Source organism: Agelaius phoeniceus, chromosome 5 (assembly GCF_051311805.1).
Source record: "Agelaius phoeniceus isolate bAgePho1 chromosome 5, bAgePho1.hap1, whole genome shotgun sequence".
In the NCBI taxonomy this organism is placed as follows: Eukaryota; Metazoa; Chordata; class Aves; order Passeriformes; family Icteridae; genus Agelaius; species Agelaius phoeniceus.
In genome coordinates, this window is record NC_135269.1 from 15,756,852 (window position 1) to 15,775,078 (window position 18,227).

The 18,227-nt window shown below is 45.0% G+C and overlaps 1 protein-coding gene across 1 annotated transcript in view; it reads right to left on the reverse strand.

The window, feature by feature from the left end:
* The window catches only part of PPFIBP1 (PPFIB scaffold protein 1), a 100,963-nt gene that overhangs the window by 62,862 nt on the left and 19,874 nt on the right, over positions 1-18,227 (reverse strand). Inside the window, exon 2 of the mRNA XM_077178372.1 lies at positions 9,064-9,139. The gene's annotated coding sequence lies outside the window, so the exon portion shown is untranslated. The remainder of the gene's footprint in view (positions 1-9,063; positions 9,140-18,227) is intronic.

The window sequence follows — 18,227 nt, forward strand, 5'->3', positions numbered from 1 at the left end:
CCAGGTGAGCGCTTGCAGGAACTATCCAGAGGACACAATACCACATTTGTGCTGGACTGTGCACATCACTCCCAATTCCCTGCCCAGAGCACTGCAGCACAGCTGGCAGAGATTCTGTGAATGGCAGCACAGCTGCAAAGAAGGCTCCTAAGGGAAATTATGAGATAGGCTACAGAGGAGTGGGAACATTCAAGTGTAGCTACTCTAGATACTCACAGAACGCAAAGGTGTTAAGTTTATACACAACACACTCCTTGATCAAAAAAATTTGAGAAGAGAAGGTTTCATACAGATCTCATAGCAGCCTTCCAGTATTTGAAGGGGGCCTACAAGGAAGCTGGAGAGGGAGTCTTCATTAGGAACTGAAGTGACAGAAAAGGGGGAATGGCTTCACACTGAGAGAAGAGGTTTAGATTAGATATTAATAAAAAATTCTTCCCTTTGAGGGTGGTGAGGCCCTGGCACAAGTTGCCCAGAGAAGCTGTGACTGCCCCTGGATCCCTGGAAGTGCCCACGACCAGGCTGGATGGGGCTCTGAGCAACCTGGGATAGTGGAAGATGTCCCTGCCCATGGCAGGGGGTTGGAACTGGATGGGCTTTGATGTCCTTTCGAACCCAAACCATTCTATGATTCTATAAATTCCATTAGTGCCCAAAATCTTAAAGGGAAACAATAAAACACTAGCACATTGTTGCACTGTGAAGGACAGGGTGAGAAAGGGCAACAGTCAGGACAAGGGCGAGGGAGGAACTGTGGAAATCTCTGCTGAGGTCTTGGAGCAAAATACAACCAAATCCACAAAGAGACTCCTGCAAGCACTTGCAAGCTGCCAATTTGCTCTGTTGCCAGACTGTTCTGGGGCTGAAACACTGACAGTCAACAAAGCTCCTCCTCAGACAGGGATGCAGCATTCCCACCTATCAGAGCTTCATCTCCTGTTGGGAGCTGGGAACAGATACAAGGACGTCGAGCTGCCGTAAGCTCAGTTTTGGTATTCTTGGCAATGCTGCAGCACCTGATGGGATGCACCACACTATTTTCTGTCCTCACAGGAACAGACAGCTGTTCACTGCCCAGATGGCAGAACCAGGATGGCTGCTTTACTGCTGCCATCCCCCAGTGTCCCTCAGGCACAGTGACACTGAGGGCACGTCAAGCCTCGGCCACTCGGCATCCAGCCAAGCAGGCAAACCAGCCAAAACACCCCCGGCACTGAGCCCTGGGAGTGGAGCCAGGAATGGTTGCCCAGTCCCGCAGCAGAGTTGAACTTTCCAAATATTTTGAACAGCTCCTTATCAGCAAAGCAGCTTTGCACCAGCTCAGCATTTCACAGTGTTTATAATCTGGTCCCCTTAAATTGGATTGACAGCCGAGCAGAACCACAGCCTGAAATAGCGACAGTCTCTCTGTCGGCACAGGAGCTTTTCAGCAAGACCCACCCAGCCTGAGATCAGCAAGTTGCACAAGCCCACATTGATGTCAAGCATGTTTCTAATGCCACTGAAGTCAATGCTGCTGAGAACATGCTTAACACTGGATTCCTGTTTGACCAAGTGACCAAAAGAGGACCTCAAAATACAGATCCTGGCAGCTTTGTGCAATCTGTGGGTGCTATCAGTAATAAATAGCAGCTCTCTCCTCACCTTGACGGAATTCAGATCACCTGCCAGACATGGCCTCTGCCACAAACACAACATGAGCAAATCTTCACAAAGATCCTGATCATTGTTGTGACAATCTGCCTTCCTTCTCCACTTAGAGGCACCACCAGAGCACAGCTCTGGGTGTGGGGGTGTGTGTATGTTTGGGACCACAGGAAACACTGAAGTTCCAAAACTCACACCAAGTCTGCAACAAAGACATGCTCACTTCCTATTGGATCTTGCTCCACATCACTTTGGTTCAGTGTGGTTGGTTCACCACCATCACATAGAAAAGTAACTTCTTTACCAAGATATTTCATGGCACATTTTACTTAAGGTTACACAGAGCCACTGTTACTGCATACAGAACACAAACCAAAAATCACTCAGTGAATCAGGGCAAACAAGTGCTGCTCTGTTGCACTGAGGGAGTTCACAGGGTGGGAGAGCAGGCTGTGTCTGGGAAAGGCAATGAGTCACAGAAAGCCTCCACTGAACTAAGTTCACCCATCTGCCCAGCACTCAGACAGCACCTGAGCTAAAATTAAGAGCCTCATGGTGTAGAGAAAACAAGCACTGGCCACTGAGTCATCACTCCATGGGGACATCCTGCAGCATTACCACCCTTAGTGTATCAGGGACTGACTTTATTAAGCCACTGATGCTTATATGACTATTGGTTCCACTGCACCTCCTTCAGGTGTAGGACTGTCAGCTTGGAAGGTGCTCCAGACATTAGAGATCTTGGATGATGCCCACCTGCCACAGCAAGGATGATTCCACTCCCAAATTCTCATCTTGTCCCAGCCAGTGCTGCTCACTGTAGGTTTCAGAGGAACAACTTTATCTCCTTCAAACAGGGTGTTAGAGGGCATCAGCCAAAATCCCTACTGCTTAATGTACCTCCAATTTGTGGGCACTGACCTCCTCAGGGTGTGGAAAGAAGGGTGTTTCCCAACTACCCCATTACACACCTCAGAAGAGGTGTACCACAGGAGGATCAGGCCTTTGGAATATGGCAATTGTTGTGCCATCCTAGGGAAACAGACAGAATTCTCTGGCCTTACAATTACACTAAACACTAGATGATTCAACTGAACTTCCTCTCCCCTCATGAGGTAAGGCTATTTCCTACTTTCTTCCAGTAACTCAGATTTGTCTATGTCCTATTTTTGGTTTCTAAATTAAGAATATTGCTCATTACCAGATTATATGGCATTTATTCTGAGGAGCAAGAGATACTGATGCAGCTAAAAATTCAATATAAACACCCTGTGGATGTAAGCCATGACATTTATATACCGGATTAATAAGCACTAAGAGGAATTTCTGATGTAGAGCACATGACCCTCCCTCCATTTCAAAAGCAATTATTTTAATACCACGATTTCAAAGTGTGATGTGTCCTTGGAAACACTGGCAGACAGACAGCTTTAACAAAAAAGCTTCCAAATCCTGGAAGGACAATTTCAGGTGCATCTCCAGTTTTGAGATAAGAACATCTGGAGTGAGTGTGTGGGATGGCCAGCAGATAAGCAGGCTGAGACAAACACCAATTTAATGCAGAGTGGGTCTGAGCCTCCCTTAGAAAGAGGGGAAAGACTGGACACAGAGTTCCTGCTCCAGCCCATCTCCAGCTGCATCCAGTACCTCTCCCACTGCTGTCACTGCCAGGTTTCTGTCTCACTGCTCGGAGTGGCCCTTGCCTTTCACACCTTGTCACCTACCGCTTGATATTTTCCAGATAGCTCAGCCTGGAAGCCCCATCCTTGCTCATTTTAGGGGGCCAGCTTACAGCTGGAATCCCCCCAGAGAACACGGCCAGGCTCCCTGGTTATCACTTGTCAGACTTGGGCTGCACCACCTCAGCCTCTCAAACACAGGAGAAATGGGGAGCTCGCCAATTTGCAGTGAGGAGAGCTGAAAAATGACAACAGCTGGTTTTCCACTGAAGACCTTAGTGCTTTCTGACAGTGGTTTGATGCCCCAGGGGGAAAAAAAAAAAAGCAGCCCCATCCAACCCTCCCTGTGCAATCACCTTCCAGCCAGTGGGTCCCTTCCTCTTAATTTCAAATACCTAAGGAACACCCAGAGGTCCTAAAAGATCTCAACAAAATTCCTCAGGTATCAGTATGATTCAGGCAATTTGCCCTGGGCACATTCTTGGAGGCACTCACCACTTTTGGATGCAATACCTCAAAAAAATTACAGAACACAAAATTAAAACAAACACAACAGAACAACCCCAGATGCACATGCAGTTCCTTACATGCTGAGTTGCTGACATTTTTCCTAAGCAGCTGAAATCAAAATCTAGTGAAAGAAGCTACCAGATTACAAAGGAGAGACACCAAGACCTCACCACAAGTACTCATATCCTGCAAGCAAGGCATGGAAGCCTTCACCAGTTGGTCTGCAGCACTGCTGCGAATTCCAGGTCCCAACTCAGCCCTGAGAGCTTCCCAAGCCCAATAAAGGAAAAACATCCAGATTCATGAAAAGCCACATTCAGATCCTTAAAAAGTCAGCAGACAAGTAATCAGCAATTTGGGTGTCATGAGAAGCAGAGGATGAAACCAGAGCCCTGGGAGCACAGAGTGGTTCAGGACAGCTCTACCCAGCACTGGGAAGGAGCATGCACAAATGAGGTATTCATTCCCTATATAAGAAAGTAAAAGAAAAATGAAAATAAAAATACCGGCTGTGATACCTTGGTGCTGCTGCCCATCACTGAAGGTCTCATCTAAGGCATCAGGATATCTGTCCCACCCATCAGAAACAGAAAACTAAATATAATCTTGGAACTAAATCTTGAGCCCCTAAAAAAGTCTCTGCAAAGTTCTGCATCCCCAAAAAGGGCACATGGCCAGAGACAGCTGCTTTCTCCACCGCCTTCACTAGCATGGCATGCCCAGAATAAAGCTGTGCTAAGCCAAGCAAGGCTTTTTGCCTGGAAGTTTATCAAGCAAGGCATCTGAAGCCAGTCAGAAGGTGGCCAGGGAACCTCTGAGAGCCTGCAGAGAAGCAGCCACGAGATTTTCCTAAGAAGATGAAGGAATTCTTCATGTGATTTCCATGCTCCTCTGCACCTAGCAGATTATCCATTCTCCCCAAGAGGACTAAACTGCCCGAACACTCTCCAGTGCTCCAAAGCAACTTTGTAAAAAGACAGAATTCCTGAAAAAAAGTTTAACTAACTTCTACCAAGTAGGGAACAAAATTGTTACCATGACTTCCTCTGTAAAAGAGTGCATAATTCCACGGTTTACTGCCTACAGCACTCACATTTTCTATATGCCATGCAATGCATTTGGGAATTAAGCAGCTTTAAATCAAGGTCTATAGCCTAGTGCAGTTGTATAAATTCTTTCTGCAAATGACATCATTCCAGACACCACTCTGAGCCAACAACTTCCACTACAGTCCCTAGGAGGGAAAAAAAAATCTTAGCATGGCATGTGGTGGATGAAACAACAAAGATCAGCTTCTATGTATTGACACAGTTCTCATTTTGAGGCTCACTTTTCCCATCTTAGTCTGAGATGGAAAACAAGATGGGGAAAAAATATTCCCAAATAATACAGAAACAGTCTCCTCTGCCTCTGCTTTGAGAGGAAAGAGAAGGGAAGAAGCAGAGAGCTCCCCCCAGACAGCAGTGAGTGACACCCCACAAACCTAATCCTATTAATATGCTACTTCACCTTTATAAAACTTCAGTCAATTCCTCACACTCCTCCAACCACATCAGTCAGTGCCAAAGAAAACTTATTTAGGGATACAATAATAAACCATCAAAAAACACCACCAGAAAATGCACTTAAGTAGTGAAGAAGGCTAGGAAAGATCATTACATTTCCCTTTGTGTCAACCTGAATCAAACTTTCTTTTGCTCTATTAGAAGTCAGGAAGGTGGGAACTCAAATTGACCTCGTTTCTCTTTCCATGGCCTAAGCTCACTTGACTTCTTGTTCACTTTGCCCATCTGTAGAACACAGGAAATGATAATGAGAAGCTACTACACAGTGTTATAGGAATTATTCAATTCGTAGCCACAGAGTTCTTTGAAGATGCAAAGTGCCAAGCATTATTACTAGATGAAGAAATGATGTATTTTCTCCCCCAAGCTATACAGAGGAAGAAAAAAGCCATGCAAACAGCCAACTGTATTCCTAATGAGATGCAATACTCAAAAAGTGGGGCATCTTGAAACAGATTGGACAATCTTTTTCCAGCTCACAAAGATTATTCCCAATACATAAACCTCAGAGGATTATAAATGCAAGCAAAGAAACTTAGCTTTTGACAAGATTTCTGCAGAATAAAATAAGCTTGTCTAAATAAACAGGGAAAATGTACATTTTCGGTCTTAGAGCAAAAAAAGTTTTTCAAAGAATAAGGGAAGAACTGAAATCAGGTTTGCAAGCTTTGTGAGGGATGAATTTATGTTTTTTGAATACAAAGCAATTTCTAGGACTGGGAAAGTCAATAAAATAAGAAGAACCGGATGGGTGGGAGGCAGGAAAACGCCGTGTGCAGCAGAGGGGTCACATGCTGGACAAACAGGGCAGGCTGCTCAGTGTTTACAGACAGATACATCCCCCCTCTCTGCAGAGATTCATGTGTATTACAGAGCCACCATCAGAACTGTGGGTGACCAGAAGTGTTCCACCACTTTAAGTTCAAACCACATCACATAAAGTGTGAGGAGCAAAAGCACAAGAAAATACTTATTTTCTGCAAGCAGTAGTATTTCCTCTCAAAAGAAGGGGAGGAAAAAGACACCAGAAAAATCCCATCCCAGCCTGCCTGCGGACCCTCCCCTGCCCCAACCATAGGCAGTGCTGCACCTCTCATAAACATGCAGAGCAGCCACAGGCTCTGGGGAAATGCTTGAAATTATTATTATTTTGAGTACAATTTAGCTAACTATTTTACAATAGTTTAGCACAACTATTAAAAGCCCAAGAAAAGCTGTGTGTGGGCTGGGCCCTGCAGGACAAGCCATCAAGTGCCAATAAATGGATCACATAGAAGTAGCCTTGTGCTTCTTTCCCTCCTGTATTCAATGTGACATTGAGGGCGGAAAACCCAGCAAATACTGATTATTGCCTCTTGCACACAGGCACTGTAAGAGGGTGGACTGGATGTCATTTCAGTGCTACAGTGGTGCTCTGTCTCAGCTTTAGACACACCAAAAACCTGCTGCCACTGAGCACAGACCTAACTCAGAGCTGGTGGTGGAGGGTGAAGACACACCTGCAAACCTGCAGGGCTTTGCTAGGAAAGAGCAGGAGCTGCAGGGAGTACGACTGACTCTGGCTACACGGACTTAGCCAGGTTTCTGTGTCTTCATGTCACCACACTGAAGCAGCTGCTTCTGCTAAGGCTTATTTTAAAAGTCTTATTTAGCTTTTCTGGATTATTTATACATGTGGCCTTACTGTGGGGCAAGGCTGAACTGGCAGCAGTATGTTTAACATGGAGCTAGCCAAGGAGGGAAGATGAAAATCCATGCTTTTATGGATAAATAGAGGCCATGGGCAGAGGCACTGAAACTCCACTCTGAACACTTTGGTGTATTCTGTGGGGTGAGACTGGAGGTCAGACATGTGTGCTGAACTTGTGGTAACCCAGCAAAGAAGCCCATGTTCCTCTCCATCTGTGAGAAGCAGCCAGCAGCCCCAAACACAGTCCCCTGCCCTGTCAGTGCTGAGTCAGGCATGGGAATTTCCTGCCACCTCATTAGGAGAGGCTCTTATTTATCTGTTTATTGGGGAAAGCAAGCAGCAGCTGGAGAAGTCAGGCTTTTCAGACTGATTGCTGAGGGCAACAGGTCTGACTCCTCCAAATGCCAGAAACCTGCCAGTCCTGGAGCCACAGGAACAGAGAAGGGAGGACTGAGCACCTGCTACTTCAGGCCTGGATGGAGATGGACACACACATTCCCTCCCCGGGAGCAGCAGCACCAGTGACAGGGAAAACCAGGCAGATTTATGTCCCAGGCAGGGGGAATCAGCACAGCATAAGGGGAGCAAGGAGGGAGAGACTTCCAGCAAAGGCAAGACATTTGCACGATGATGCCAGCAGATTGAAAGTCTCCAAACACACAAGCAGAAGGTGGCTGCTAGCCAGCATCAGACTTTTAACCATGTTTTTACAGCCATGATGGATGCAAATCCAGCTGGAGCGTAATCCCACCGAGCCTGATAAGTGGTGATAAAACTGAACGAATGTGACCAGGATGGGAGACAATAGGTGACAACCACTTCCAGTGCCAGCAGACCTCTGATTAAAAACTAGGGAATAAAAGCTTTTGGCTGTGGAGTTCAGGGCTTCTGACAAACAAGGAGCAACAACACCCACTTCTTTCCAAGTCTGGTGCAAGACCTTGGGCAGCTGTGAATCCCAGAGAGAGCTCATGCACAGTGATTTAGTGTGGGAAGGGTTGGAGAGCCACAAAGAAGCACTCCAAAGGCTATGGAAGAGGGTAAGGGAGTAAAATAAGGGAAATAGTATTTTAAATGTGACACCAGTTCTCACATCCTGTAGGATTGGGAGCCCAGCTGTGGAGTTATGGGATGAGCACATCCCAGCCAAGAAGTGCACAGATCAAGTGCTCGCTCAGCAATCTGACCCAGCTCTCCAGCTGGAATTTAGGAAGCTAAATCATACCATAATATCCCAAACAAAGTAGATGAGGGAAAACCATTCCCAAAACAAGATTGCCAACTCTGACATGCACTAGGCTGCTTGGATCAAATCAGTCTAGACCAAATGCAAAATGCTGCTCCTTGAAGCCAACGGAACTGGGACATTTCCAAAGGATCTCACAACACATACTCTGTTTTGCTGAATGCATTTTCTCATAAACTTGCCCCAGTAATCTGAAAGCCCTTGGCAGTTTGTCTGCACATTGCCATAGACCTGCTGAGTCAGACTCACTGCACATGCACAGCTGCATCACTCAGTCACAGCATGTCCAGGGGGATCTTGTGCTGGAGCTGAACCCTCAAACTGGGGTGCACTGACACTGCTTGAACACTCCACATGCCACAGAACAGCTCATTTCAGTTTTGCTTCTTGGATAATCCAAACATACTTCATTACTCTGCCACAGTCCACACAATACCCTAAATCTACTGTCATTAAACACAGTTTCCACATTTCTCTGATATTAAACAACAGCTTAGACTGTGTTAAGTAAGGACCATCCTTTAAAAGATGCAAAACCAATGGATATCTGCAGAAGGAGACTGACATTCTTCTACAACTCTTATGGGAAATCATATACAGCATCATTTTAATGATATTTGAAATGAAAGCCCAAAGGAGCTGTTGTGTAAGATATTAAAAAGCAAAAAAAAAGCAGCAGATAGTAGTTAATAGACATCAGCAATGCAGTGGGTTTAGATTACTCACTCAGAGGAATAGACTTAGAGTTGATCTCCACTGTCACTCTTGAGCAAGTACCACTGATCCATATAAACATCCAACCCTGAGAAAAAGAAAAATAGAGATTTTGATTAATCACTCAAAGCCTGAGATGACTTAACAGCAATATCTTGTAAAAGTTTATTATCAAGTGACACAGGATACAGGAAGCACTGTGGATGATGTACATAACAGCATTTAAAAAAAGCTAATACCAAGAGATTAAAGGATGACAACTGATGTACAAAAAGGAAATGAGCTTGTTAATTCCAGATAATTCCCAGTAACATTATTTCTCAGTATCTCTACATTACACAGTTGGCCTGTGCCTGCCCTTGACCTCCCCAGCTGATCACATGCATATAGCACAAAACAAAGGTGAATAATACCTGGCAAGGCTTCCTTCTCACTACTGCAACCCAAACAAGCACCCAATGTTGATGAACATCTGAAAATCAGGGTGTGAAGTAAAGCCAATGGAAATCAGAGCAGTCCATAGCACTGAACCAACCCCACAATTCACTCCCAACAATATTCCTGAGTCTCTTTACTGTGACTATTTTGGTAAATCAAAGATGTTCTCTGTTCCTGCGGTTTGACAGGAAGTTTTAATCTCGGATACTCCCATCTACAGACTGTGCACAGAAGAGGAGCTATTTGGTATGGGAAATCTGACAGAACTGTTACAAGAGAAGGTTCTGGGTAGGCTTTGAATCTGAAATGCAAAAGGGAAGTTTGGGGAATAAAACTTCAGGCTAATAACTAAAAACTTCCAAACCTATGCAGTTACATGAGCTCCCATTAGAAGAGGCATAAGAATAAGTGACTCAAATACAAATGCTCAGTGAAATATGGTTAGTAGAAGGATAGAAACAACCAGTGTACCCCCACCTGAGACACTTCACTGGCACACTGAGACACTGCTCTCCAAACAAAAATCATGACAAGAGCAAGAGCAGGAGTTTAAGACAAGCAAGTAACATGACTGGAAAGCAAAGAATCAGGTCAAAAATGTAGGAATAAAGTAAAGGCACACTGACTAACTAGTTGTCGACTTGTGGCAACAAACTGCAAATATCCAGAGGTTATAAACTGGAAGAGAGAGAATTCAGCCCTTGTATGACTGGGAGGAAAAATCCCCTAATATTTTCAGGTACAGTAAAAAGCTATAATAGATGATGTCAAGGCACACAAATTATTGGGTGCTTGTTACTTCTCAGAACAGTTTTTAGAGTACATTGAACAAAACCACCAGGGGAAAAAAAATGACAAAGAACTGAGCAGGACATAGAAGCCTGTGCAAGCAGACTCCGTCACAGGACTGGGGCTCCAGGCTATTGCAACAGACTAATTATGTACTGAGCCCTGTGCAACACAGGGAAAAAACATCTGCCAGATGGAAAAAGACACAAAATGTGGTAGGCGGGGCAAAAAAAATATTTGAGGTTTCTATAAAGGGCACTGCAGAATGTCATGTATGAAACTGCAAAGCCAGGGAAAAGAAGTTAGTTAACGGTGTTATTTTAAGCCTGCCTAAAGTAATATGAAGGGCCGAAATGGAAAACCTATAATTAGATGGAGCTTCTCCCCTTCATTACAAATATCTGACTGGAGCTGAGGCTCCCAGATTGACAGGACCTTTGGGATTGCTGTTGCCTGGGCTGCTAGGACACGCAGGCAGCAGTTGGGCAGGGGGAAGGAGACGTGGAGCAGAGCTGCTGTGGGATTCTGCAGCTGCACCTTTGCTGCGAGGGACTGGCCACCTCTGCCTGTCACAGCTGGCCTGGCCCTCCTGCTGCAGCCACCAGTGCTGCCCCAACTCCCTCAGAGTCCTGTGCAGCACAGGGAAGCCCCAGCAGCTGTTCAGAACCAAGCTCCCAGCCAGGTCTGTCTCCCACCACACTGCAGGAGACTCACGCTCCCCACGAGGGCTGTTCTCCAGACTGACTCCCAGCTACTCCCAGCACAGGTGGCAGCACCGCAGCTATTCCCAAGCCTCTGCACCACCACTATTCTGGTAAATCAAAGATGTTCTTTGTTACCATGCCTTGACAGCAAGTTTAGTCATTTCCTTCTCGACACAGTCAGAGCTACACACTCGGCCCACACCTCGGGCAAGCTGTACGGCCACTGGCTGGCTGATGAGGAAGGGAACGTGTCCCTGCATTCCTCAAAAGGGAACAAACTGCCTCAGACCCTGGCAACACAAGGATTCAGTTTGTTCCCAAGGCTGCTAGGGAAGTGGGCTTCATTTCCCACTCCCCCATGTCCTTCCTTCCTCAAACTCAATTTAATTTTGACTAATGAACTTCCGGGGCTGGTTCTGGCTGGGATAGAGTTAATTTTCTTCACGGCAAGAAGCACGGGCTAAATTTTGGATTTGTGCTGCAAACAGTGGGGATAACACAGAGATGGCTTAGTTCTTGCTGAGAAGGGCTTGAACAGAGCCAAGGCCTTTTCTGCCTCTCAGCCCATCCCAGTGAGGGGCTGGGGGTGCACAGGGAGTTGGGAGGGGACACAGCCAGGACAGCTGACCCCAATTAACTAAAGGGACAGTCCAGACCTTATGGCATCATGCTCAGTATATAAAGCATGGGGTGTTCAGAGTGCTGGCATTTGCCTTTTCAAGTTACTGCTACCTGTGATGGGGCCCTGCTCTTCTGGGGATGGCTGAACTCCTGCCTGCCCATGGAAAGTGGACAATGAATTCCTTGCTTTGCTTGTGTGCACAGCTTTTGCTCTGTTTATCCCAACCCATAAGCTTTGTCACTTCTACCCCTTCCAATTCTCCCCCTGATCTCACCAGGAAAAGAGTGAATAAGTGGCTTTTTGGGGTTTAGTGGCTGGTTTTGGTTAAACCCCAACACTACTCTAGCAGACACCCTCTAACCCTAAGCTAAAGAAATCCCTCTTGCATACCCTCACCTCTGAAGAGTGTTTACAGTAGTATTTCCTTTAGGACTGGCTGTGATGTTCATCCCAGCACTTCTCCAGCCTGAACAGGGCACAGGACACAGAGATCCAGGGGGCTTCACCCTGTGCCCTGCACTGGGATGCCAGGAAGGCTGATAGCCCCTAGGGAAAGTCTGGAGTTCAGAACAAAGAGTGAAACCTGGGACTTGTTGGGACTTCTGGGAAAGGGTGGGGCTTTTCTGGTTTAACTGGAAGGGTCAATTATCATCCAAGAACAGGAGCTGACGAATAGCTGTTCCCATGTCACACATAGCCTGACCTGAGGGCACACTGGTGGCTGGGGGCTCTCCAGCCTTGACAACAAGAGCAAAGCCCGCCACCGAGTTCAATCCAAGTTCACTTCCAGCATGAAGAAAACAACCTCCCAGAAAACCACACTCATAACCAAGAGCCAGTTGTTAGGAATGATCATTTAACAAGAGCAGGGCTAGGCAAATCAGGTGAGAGTTAATTGGGTTTTTGCTTTCATAGAGAGAACATCACAAAGTATAAACACCCTGGGGGAACCTACCAGTATCCCCAGGAAAGAAAGGTGCACGATATGGTTTTCTTTTTCTTTTCCAGACTCTAATTTCTTAACCAGGAAGAAAATGCAAATCCTAATCCCACAATTTTACATGTTCAGCAGTAATACTTTGCCTTGCCAATCAAATGTTTTCTGCAATAGCCACCCATTTCTTTTTCGAATCCAAGATGCACAACTGCATGCAATTAATTACACACTGTGTGAATTTGAACAGAACACAGCCCTGTGCTCAAAGACCTGAAAAAAATCACATGTTGCACTCTGTTTAGGGGCACAGCTTAACAAGAAAGGTGCAGCACTATTTCTTTGCTTTGTGATTCCTAGGAGCTTTGTTTCAGAAATATTTCCAGAAGAATGCAAGAGCACTGCATGCAAATAGTCTGACTCATGTCTGTTCTTTACAAGATAAAAATAAAGATCTGTTTTGCCTGATCATTTCTGATCAAGAAAAGCAAGGCTTTGAGATACAAGATCTGAAAGAGCTCCTGCTCTTTACTAAAAGCTAAAAAATTACTCTAACATGGGACCCGGCTAGTCACAGCACAATTCCAATTACTGCTCCTTCCCACACACTTGCCTCATGTCTGTTTGTGTTTCAATTAAAAAGCTACTGTGACATTCTTCCTACGTTTTAAAAAGAAATTTCCACAAACAACAGGATTCAAAATTACTAAGGAAAAATTAACATATACAATTCGAAGGAAGTCACTGATGCAAGCTGATTTGTGTCCAGTTATCTTGCCTTGGAAAGGTGGGAAGAGGATTTAAAGCCAAAGAAGCAAAGGAAGCAAGAAACACTAACAGTCCGAATGATCTGAAGAGTTAATGGTTTTCCGTGGAAAAAGCCATTGACGCGTGTCTTACACTAATGGCACGATTTTTTGTAAAAGGCCTTTGGGCAAAGGCTGGTTTGAATCTGAATGGAAGCAATCAGGACTGCAGCTTGAATGATTTCCTCACATCTGTATACACCATCCATCCATGCCAAATATCACCCACCAACACAGTCTACTTCACCTTTAAGTCACCCTGTCCCAGGATGCATTTTTCAGTCCCTGCAGACCATGTAGCAGATACCTTATTTATGCTGGGACAGGCTAGCTGCACTCAGACAAATTAGACAAGAACAGGAAACACAGATGTTTGAGCCCTTATCTTTATTTTTGGTTTCTGGAAGGCCGCAGACATTTTGACACAGACAAAAATCACACAGCATCCACGGTAACAAGGCAGTCTGGTTTGGGGTCTTACTGCACCCACAGCTGAAACCTAAAGCTTGTGCATTTACAAGTGCCAGCCCTGAGCTTAAAAAACAAGTTTTGATCCAAACCCAGGGGGTCTGGCACAACTGAACAAAACTAACCACATCATTAACTCCAGTGACCCAACAGCTGATAGCTCACACAACATTTCCTACCACAAAACAGCACATTTGAACAATGTACATGCACAGAAGTCACTGAATCCACACAGCAGCACTGGAGGGATACAGACAACATAGCCAACCACCACAGCAAAGAAACACTTTCTGGAAGCATAATAAAATAGTCTGAATAATCTCATGAGTCAGAGATGAGTAACACAAGATAGACCATTCAATGAAGTACTTGTAAGACCAGCAGCAAGAACAAACTGCAGAAGGTTTAAATAAAAGCTTTCAAATCACTGACTTATCAGATATTAAGTGAAACTAGACATGATTTACACAAAGAAAAAATATGACTAATCTATGCCTAATTTTATATTAATCACTGTGTCCATCTATGAACTGGAGTGCCACTGCATGCAGTTTCTGTCAGCTGTGAAAGTGCAGATGTTAGTTGATGGAAGATGCAGAACTATCTGAAAAACAGGGAAGATTACTTCATTCATTTAACTGAAGATCTCATGCCCCAAAACCCATGCTATTGAAGCAGGGTGATGTTAAGGCTGTGGAATCAGATATGAGAGAATGACAGATCTGAGAGCACCAAGTGCTGGTGCTGTCAGAGTTCTCCCCTCATAGTTGTGTCACGTTTGCTGGCAGCGAGGTGACTAAGGACTGTTAATCAGACAGCAGCCCAAAGCAGCAGAGGCTGCAAGAGCTCTGTTAGAGGAGACTGATTTTTCTTTAGGGCAAGATACCACAGTGAAGCACTGCTATCACTAAATGAACACAGAAAGATTATTGAAGTGTTTTCTCTCTCAGGCACCAATTTGGTTTTATTCTACTACATATGCAAAAGAGCCAGGAAAAGCCTCCATGTCCCTGATCCCTTCAACCCTGGAACACTCCATCAAATGCAAAAGGCACTGCCATATCAGTGGTGTTCATCTCCTAAACCTCATGGGTGTTACCATACTCTGCTTTCTGTCTTCCTTCCCAACTCTGCTCAAAATAAGCACAATATATTCCTTGACAAAAAGGCATCAGGCTCTCACATAAGGTTCCCCATACCACTTTCCAGGAACATGCCTGCCCTTCAATTGCCCCTAATTGTTCTGGGCATCCTTCACATTCGAAGCAATACTTTGACATTCCTCAAAGGAACTTACACAGCTCCAATCACCACAAGCTTACAGAACCCTGCTATTGAAGCACACACAGCCCAACTCTGTGTTTCCAGAGCTGGGAAGTGAGGAGGAAGCGTTGCAAGAAGCAAAACACAAAAGCACTTACCAAGAAAAAGAACAAAATAACATCCTTTTGCTGCTGTCAAGAGGAGGCAGCCAAAGATTAGAGTTAAAAACCCTAGAAATTAGGATCAACTTAACTAGATGTTTTGCCAGCTTCACAAATAAGTTTTATACCTGTATTTTGCTTTCTTTCAATGCAGACACTTGGGTTGTTTCAGCCCTTTTAAGTTGGTTACATGCTAATACGCATGCACACAACAGGATTCAGCTGTTGTGCTTTCACATGCACTGCAAATGATCCTGAAAATAACATTTCTACTAATCACATTGTTCCACACAGTTTTAAAGCACATGACTGCAGAATAAAACTCTCAGCACATATTTCTGGCCTGGAATCTTAAGGAAATTAAGCTTATGTGGTAGTGTTGTTTGTCAGTCCTCACCCTATTAAATTTTCAACTTGCTTGTCAGTTTTGACCACATTTGGCAGAAAGCAAAGAGATCCAAACAGATGTCACATTCCTACACCTTCAGGGGAAATTATTGTGCAGGTAGAGAAGACACATCCAAATCAGCCTCTCACAAGATCAGATTCTGCTGCAGGAACACAGCAATTCCCTCTTTTGTCTGGTCCAGCAGCTGCTCCATCAGCAACCTCAGGGCAAGTCCCAGGGCCACCAGTGGCAAATATACTTAGTCCCACTTACTAATTTTATTCAGGAATCTGCTTTATAACTAACCTATTAGAGCACTTTAGTTAAGGAACAAACAAGGATGTTGCCACCAATGTAAAAAACTATTTCACTAACAATTAGAGAGCGTTATTCTCAGAGGAAACACTTCATTAGCTTTCAGTCTGCCCTTTCTTAAAGTGGTCAGTGTCTTGCAACGACAGAAAAAGCAGCTTTTTGCTCGAGAAAATAGCAAGGAGGCAGTTCATGAGATAGAAAAGAAAGATGCAGGCAGAGTACAAGACTCAGGGGATAAACAAGATGCAAAGTCATTTTCCGCTTCTAGACCACCACTCCAAGTGCATACCAATTACACAGCAAGTTAAAAAGTCACCAGCAGCAGCTTCCCCCCAAGCTTTCCAGGGTCATAATATGCAAAACCACATCCCCCACTTGTCAGAGAGCACTTCAGCCAGCCTCCAGACAGGAAGACAGCCACAACAGCTCCACTGCTCCTGCAAACACCCCAGGTCAACAGCAACACACGTCCTGACAGCAGCATGGAGAAAATGCTGGTCCTGCCAGGAGCACAGATGTGTGATGAGAGGATCTCTCTCCAGTTGGGATAGTCTGGCTCCACTTATTAATAGCAGGTGCTGGCATCCAAAGCCCAGGGCTCTGAGCCAAGCACTGCAGTGTGTCAGGAGCAAGGTGGTGAGACTTATGGAAAAGAGCTTCCAAACACTGGGCCTGGGAACAAGACAGAGTCTGGGCACAAAAGTAAAGTTACCCCACAAAAACAATAACCCTTAAATCACAATGAATTTCAACTAACTAAATTCACTGTACCACAAACAGATGGGGATGTCAAGGCCAGGCTAGATGGGGCTCTGAGCAACCTGGGATAGTGAGAGGTGTCCCTGTCCACAGTAGGGGGCTGGAACTGGATGATCTTTGAGGCCTCCTCAAACCCAAACCCATACAAATCATACTATATCTGACCCCAGAAAGCAGCATCCTCACCTAAGAGCTTTCCACTCAGCTTAGTCCAATAAACTCTCCTACTTCACCCACCCAGTTTTTCACTCACATGGAAGAACAAGCCCTAGCCACCATAGCAGCCAAGCAGAAACCAGCTCAGTGAGAGCCACTTTCATATTTCACATGAAATGTGAATGAATAAGTATTTCATACTTAACTGTTTGGTTTGTTTTGTGAAACAGCAGTTGTTTGTTTCTTTAAGGAAAGAGGTGAACTTTGTTTAGACTCCAAAATGAAAGGTCAGATGTGAAAGAACTACTTAGAAGATACTGCACCATTAAGTATTTGTTGTGTTATATCTTCATTTAGAAATCACCTAATAACCATCTTTCCCACAGGGAAGAGCTAATATTAGAAGCAGGATACATCCCACATGAGGATGCTTCTATTAAACATCCTACAAACAGATGTTCCTGGAATCCAACAGTTCACCCGAACAGATTTTTAACTGCTGTGTAAAATTTGGGAGACAGCAAAAAAGACTTCAGTATCACTTAAACTGATTATTTTCCAACAAAGAAACTGGGGAAGGGACCATTGTCAGGAGAGGCAGTGGAGCACAGGGAGATCATTCCCTGTGCAGAAGAGCTGGGTGAAACCCAAGCCTCTCACTGGAAGGCTGCAGGGTCTGTCCCTTTGAGCCATACCCAGGAGCACGTGCTGCTGTCCCATGGAGGGGATGGTGGAAGCAATGGAGACAGGACAAGGTCTTTCCAAGAGGTCTTTTCAGGTCAAGTCACCACCATATCTTTCACCTCCTGCAATCCAAACCCACCCTCATTACTGTACACAGTCATTTAGTCTCATTAGAGACCCCTTCACACACAACATGAGAGACTGAGTCAATGATTGGGCTTCTGTCTCAGTTCCTTTTATCCTGAAATTTCCTCTAAGAATCCTATAAACTTATGAGGGGAGAAAACAGCCTTTCATATCTGACTAAATAGTAAAATCCAGCTCCTGTTTTATCTACAGGGCAAGTCATCACTCTCAAAAACACTGCAACAACTTTGATTTCTATGAAACCCCTTAGCTGCTGAGCTGCAACACAACCTTCACTTCCCACACATTCCTTGTTTACCATCCGTAGGTACCTAGCATCTCTCTAGCCCAGCAAAGACAAGGTCTAGGAGACACTGAACTGGCACCCTCTTCTAAATGTGGGGCTCTGCAGGTCAAGACGAGCGTTAAGAGAGGACTACATCAACGCAGTGGTCTACAGATGAACCAGGTCTAGATGAACCAAGAGAACACAAGAAATGAAGTGCAGGGAAGGGAAGGACAAATTGGGAAGATCTCTATGAGCTGTGTGTGCAGCAGTGCAC